Raw genomic sequence first — 6,241 nt, forward strand, 5'->3', positions numbered from 1 at the left:
AAAGAAAGAAATCTCGTACGTATTCGCGCGCAATTCGGAATTAGCCAATGAAAAGCACAAAAGCGGCCACCATCTCTCTCTCTTTCTTATTAACGGTTTTGTACTTTCTGCAGTTCTATCAGTGCTGCTAACCTCTTACTATATCATTGAATATGTATGTTTAGATATATATATATATATATATATATATATATATATATATTTTTTTTTTTACAAAAAATCATACTACTACACTACGGAATAATATTAAATGCCTTTAAACCCTCATTTCTGTTTGCACTTTCTGTTACACTACCTTCCCCGAACTTCTTTCAAGTTATTAAGTGCAGAACGGGGAGTTATACATATTTACTTGCGCTTTGACAATATCTGCACATTGTGTAATAATAGGAGACGTATAAAATAAAACTATATACTAATACGTATATATATATATATATATATATATATATATATATATATATATACAGTACACATTCCACTATCCGAGGCTTTCCTTTTCTTTTCTTGCTGACGATAAATTACGCTTTTAGAAATGTTGTCTGAAAACAATAAGAATATGTGCAAAAAATACAATCAGAGGTAGAGGTCTTTAACAGGAAATAAGCAAGGGAAAATTTTTTATGCATGTAAAAAATATAGACATGAACCAACTTGTGAAATAAAAAGACCAGAAAACTACTCTTTCTAAATTATGTGTAAACTTTTTACCGAAAACGAAAGTTGCACGAAAGACTTTTTGTCCGTTTTTTGGCCTCCGGTGCTTGGGGTCCCTGATTCAATCCCAGCTCGTGCCGTGTGAACTTTGTCGTGCATAAAGACCGTGCTCATGGGTTTTCTCGGGTTTCTCCCGTTTCCTCCCACTTTCTTCATTCAGTACTCATCATCACCGTCTCCTTTAGCGTAACCGGTATAAGTATGCGACGTAAATCTAAATATTTCATTTCATTTCCCTTTTCTGCTCATACTGCTGATTATGCGCGATTATGCCAACATCCAACTCCGCGGATAATCGTGCGATTACTGTATATACAACTAATACAGATACAACTAATTATATTATCAGTTACAGTATCGGTTTTTATTTACTAATTTGCCTCACTTTATTTGCATCCCTGCAGTAAATAATTCTTATCGATAATAGTTAAAATGTATATTACATTTTAGTGCTTCACGACTGAATGATCATCTGCCTTACGTTATCTCGCAGCTGAAGAGAATGCTACACTGAAAACTACCTTGCGTTATAAAGGGTAAGTGAAACATATCTTAAAAATATCTTTCATACATTTCATTGTGTACATTAAAGAATGTAAGTTTGCCTTTTTCCTGTAATCAATACTTAATAAAGGATTTATTTTTATTTATTTATATACAATTTCATACGTGGTTCGTGATAGTAAACTCGATAGGACACAGTGGCACTATGAACATCCGAATCACTCATCATTCGAACATTCAAATATTTATTCGAATATTAGTATATTCCAAGTAATGTTAACGACGTTAATATGCTTGCCTTTATAGTTAATAATGTCAATTCTTACTTAAAACATACTTCCTTAACAGGACATTGAAGAAAAGGTAGTTGCCAACGGCCATACCATGCTGAATATACCGGTTCTCGTCCGATCACCGAAGTCAAGCAGCATCGGGCCTGGTCAGTACTTGGATGGGTGACCGCCTGGGAACACCAGGTGCTGTTGGTATACTTTTTCTAATTTTGTTTTTCACAAAGACGAATATTCTCACATCGTTCACCACGATAATTTCGTAATCATGCATTACTTAAAACAATTAGCAACGCTTTCCACGCGCTGGTCTTTTTGAGTATTCACCGACAAACCTACGTAGCTACAATAACTCACTCGAAGCCATATGCATTCGCCAACGGCCATACCATGCTGAATATACCGGTTCTCGTCCGATCACCGAAGTCAAGCAGCATCGGGCCTGGTCAGTACTTGGATGGGTGACCGCCTGGGAACACCAGGTGCTGTTGGCATCTCTTTTTCAAATTTCATTATCCTTCAAGTACGAAAATACTAGAAACATTAATTTTATAGTACTTTCAAGAGATAATTTATCAACATTATTTCATAGCGATTAATCGATATTCTAAGCGTTATACCCACTATTTCTTACACTAACAGCCTGTTTATTTGCACGGCACATTAAAATAACCTGATTTCCGATCCGTGTGCACCTACTACTATACTTAACACGGAATGTATTACCACTTTTTAAAAGTAAATTATTATGACTAAGTGTAGATCTCCGGCGAGTAAATGCCTTTCGTATACAAGCACGACACATCTCCGCTATGTGCTTTACTTTTTTACTAACAGCATATAGAAATTGGATTTCAAGGTGTTTCTACATAACAGAATGAAGCAAATTTCGTGATTTAACTCTTTCGAATAATGTGTTGGTCCTGACAAGGACCGTTTGAAATGAAAAATCTTGAAGAAGATTTTTACTTAGAGCTTGTGTACTTGGTAACAGCCTTCGTACCCTCACTTACAGCGTGCTTGGCAAGTTCACCAGGCAAAAGAAGGCGCACAGCTGTTTGGATTTCCCGGCTGGTGATAGTTGACCGCTTATTGTAATGGGCCAAACGAGAAGCTTCAGCAGCAATACGCTCGAAGATGTCATTAACAAAGCTGTTCATGATACTCATAGCTTTGCTAGATATGCCAGTGTCAGGATGCACTTGCTTCAAAACTTTGTAGATGTAAATGGCATAGCTCTCCTTCCTCCTCCTCTTCTTCTTCTTATCTCCCTTGGAGATATTCTTTTGGGCTTTACCAGCCTTCTTTGCAGCCTTTCCGCTAGTTTTTGGTGGCATGATGACTCACTCGTTCAGCAAAATTAGATGTGTCCGCCGATTTATCGACTTCATTTAAATTACAGTACGTGTTTCAATTCGCGCCAACTGCCTTGCTTTTCATTTGATGCACTCGGGTGCACGCTTGAAGTAGTAACAAAACTGACTTGATTCATGGGAGGCCGCAATTTTTCCTCGGTATCTGATCTGGCAGTCAATCGAATCATCTGATCTGGCAGTCAATCGAATTGGTGATCTGAATTATTTGAAAGGTCGCGGAGTGTTTAGGCTTGCGGATCCCGACGCTGGGGGCCTAATAAGTAGGGATAGTAGGGAACCGTCCCTAAACTAGTAGCTGTACAACGTTATACGTATAGTCATTGGTGAATAAGTGAAGCAAAGTGTCATAGAGAAATAGTGTAAAACCATGGCTGGCAAAGGCCTTGTGCAGTGAACTTAGTGATTCAACGGGAGTGCCCTGGGTCACGGATTCAGGTCCTTACCCAATAGGGGGATACTGAACCCGGGGAAATAGGATCTTATAGGGATCGCCCCTAACGAAAGACTAGAGCAGCACTAAAAGTCGACGACCAGCGGACCTTTTCAGGGCCACTTTATAAAAGCCATAGTTTCTGTATAAGTGTGGCTCTTATCAGGACCACGCTATAGATACCGTATAAGTGAAGCTTTAAAAGTGCTAGTATCGAGTGAGTGTATAGTGTTTTAAGTGTGTCCTAGTGCTTCCAAGAATAGGCGACAATATGGAAAAGGAGGAGAATAGCAAGACAGGTGAGTGTACACCCAGAACCAAAACCGCAGCGGAAACACTACTCAAGGTAAGAGAATGCAATTTCCAGAACTCTTCTATTTCAGTAGATATCAACAATGTACAAGATAGATTGTCTTCATCAAGTGATAGCGAATTAGACCTTTCAGACATAAGTAGTTCAGGATCAGATTTAAGCAGATGTAGCTCATATGCGGATGTAGTTAGGAAATCTCCTAGCCAGGATAAGGGTCAGTTTAGATCAGAGGTCAGTAAAAACACTGAGAAGGATGCCAGGTTCGAGAAGAAGTACCCAGAAATCATTGTTAAACACAGGTCAGACTTTTATGATATTAAGAAAAAGTTCAACGATGTACACGGAAAGGTAGTTGCAGAGGGGTTCAAGATCCAGGCATGGAATGAGCTAACGTACAAAGAGATCTTGCAGTACGTCGAAAAGGAGAAGGTACAGTTTATTCATCTCAACAGAAGTAGGGCTAGGCCGATCAAGCTAGTAATTAGAGGACTTCCTATTGACTTACCAACCGAGGAAATAGAGGGGTATATTAATGGTATACTTGAGACAGATGGTATAACAGTGCATCAAATGAGCAGGAGAGAATACATTGACCCAAATGACAGGACGAAAGGAAAGAAAAAAGTGCCAATGCCACTCTTTCTGGTGAAATTGTCAGATCCGAACCACAAAGATAGACTTTTGGAAACAAAGTATATACTCTCTTTATCAGTTAGGGTAGTAGATTACATTCCCCTCCAACCAGATGTTGTTCAATGCTACAAATGCCAGGGCTTTTTTCACTCGGCTAGTAACTGTCACTACCAGCCCAGATGCGTTAAATGTGCACAGGAGCATCTGAGCAGGGAGTGTCAGAAGCAGCGGGGGGAGCCGCCCACCTGTGCTAATTGCGGGGGGGCCCATCCCAGCAATTATCGCGGGTGCAAGGCTTACAAAAAAGCAATGGCCGCGAAAACTGGCAACACACAGGAGAGAGAGGCAAAGGTACGAAGAGGGACTACCGACAAACCCACAAACAGAACCAAAAGAACGAAACCCATAGAACCCAACCAACCGTCAACCTCAAAAACAAACCAACCTATCAATCCTAGCAAACCACAGGGAACCCAAAAGACCAAATCAGACAGAAGTAAGGGACAGCAAAAGCGTAGGGAACAAATTGACACATCAACAGACTCAGAATCAGATAACGACTTACAACCAACGAATAATCAACGTAAAACAACAGGAAATAGTAACGTAAAAACGACGCAAGAACTATATCAAACGCAGAATAAATTAACACAGCTAGATCTTGATTTAATTAACAGGCAGAGTAGAGAAGAAATACTTTCATATGTACAGGATTATATAAACATAATACTAAACCGCGCTAGACAAATAGCCAGAGCTACAGATAAATATAGTTAATAATGTGAAATATGGGTTTACATCTTAATGGCAGTATTAATAAATTCCAGATACTTGCTTGGAATGCCTCCAGTCTGAACCACAAAGTAGATGAGCTCGCGGATTACCTAATCGAAAACAATATTGCAATCGGATTAATAAGTGAAACAAATCTCAATGCCGAAATACAAATTAAAATTCCAGGATATAAATTATATAGATCTGATAAACAGCCGGACAAAAACAATTTAGGAACACTCATAGCAGTATTAGAATCAGTAAAGCATACAGAAATTCAACTACCGCTACTTGATACAGTAGAAGCAACAGGAATAAAAATATATATCAGAAACAAGCCGGTTAACATAATAGCGGTTTACAACTCACCATCCAAGTCTATCAATACAGATGACATAAGGAAACTAGCTAATTCAGGGAATAGCGTAATACTAGCGGGAGACTTAAATAGCAAGCATCCAATTTTCTGTAGTGTAAACACAAACAACAATGGGAGACGCCTCTATAGGTTCATGCAATCCTCTCCACTACAAATTCTATCACAATATCAACCTACTCACTACCCTCCAAACGGCAACACACCGGACGTACTAGACTACGCATTGTACAAAAATGTAAATGACTTACTAGAAATACACACAATAAATGAACTAGACTCAGACCATCAACCAATTATAATTACTGTAGGCAACAAACCAGATAACGCACCTGATAGAAAAATCCTAAACTATAACAAAGCAAAATGGGATTCATTCAAACAAACCGTAGAGGAAGGCATTCCAGACAGGTTTCTGATAAATAATATACAAGATATCGATAGGGCAGTAACAGTATTAACAACAGCAATTAAAAACGCAATAGGCAAAGCTATACCTAGCACTGTCCCAAATTCCAAAACTAAACTTCCAGATAACATACGTGATATGATAAAAACAAGAAATAACTTAAGAAAACACTACCAAAGATTTCGTGATCCAAGAACTAAATTCCATATTAATAACCTTAGACGCATAATTTATACAGAAATCAAAAACTATAGAAAATACAATTGGGACCGTAAAATTGAAAAAATGAACTTCAGGGACAACAGCATATGGAAGCTCACAAAAAATCTTACCAAGCCGTATACCCCAACACCATCACTGCATGGCGAAAATGGGCTAGTGTACTCTCCACAAGAGAAAGCAAACGTGTTAGCAGATAC

At 38.6% G+C, this 6,241-nt stretch overlaps 2 non-coding genes across 2 annotated transcripts; both read left to right on the top strand.

Moving 5' to 3' along the window:
- Window positions 1-1,590: 1,590 nt before the first annotated feature.
- LOC145677099 (5S ribosomal RNA) lies at window positions 1,591-1,709 on the top strand. The gene has a single exon (XR_014129627.1). It is a non-coding gene; the product is annotated as a 5S ribosomal RNA (ribosomal RNA).
- A 177-nt stretch (window positions 1,710-1,886) lies between these two features.
- Window positions 1,887-2,005, top strand: LOC145677105 (5S ribosomal RNA). The gene has a single exon (XR_014129633.1). It is a non-coding gene; the product is annotated as a 5S ribosomal RNA (ribosomal RNA).
- The last annotated feature ends 4,236 nt before the right edge of the window (window positions 2,006-6,241 follow it).

Source organism: Thermobia domestica, unplaced genomic scaffold (assembly GCF_964235325.1).
Source record: "Thermobia domestica unplaced genomic scaffold, izTheDome1.hap1.1 HAP1_SCAFFOLD_609, whole genome shotgun sequence".
NCBI classification, from domain to species: Eukaryota; Metazoa; Arthropoda; class Insecta; order Zygentoma; family Lepismatidae; genus Thermobia; species Thermobia domestica.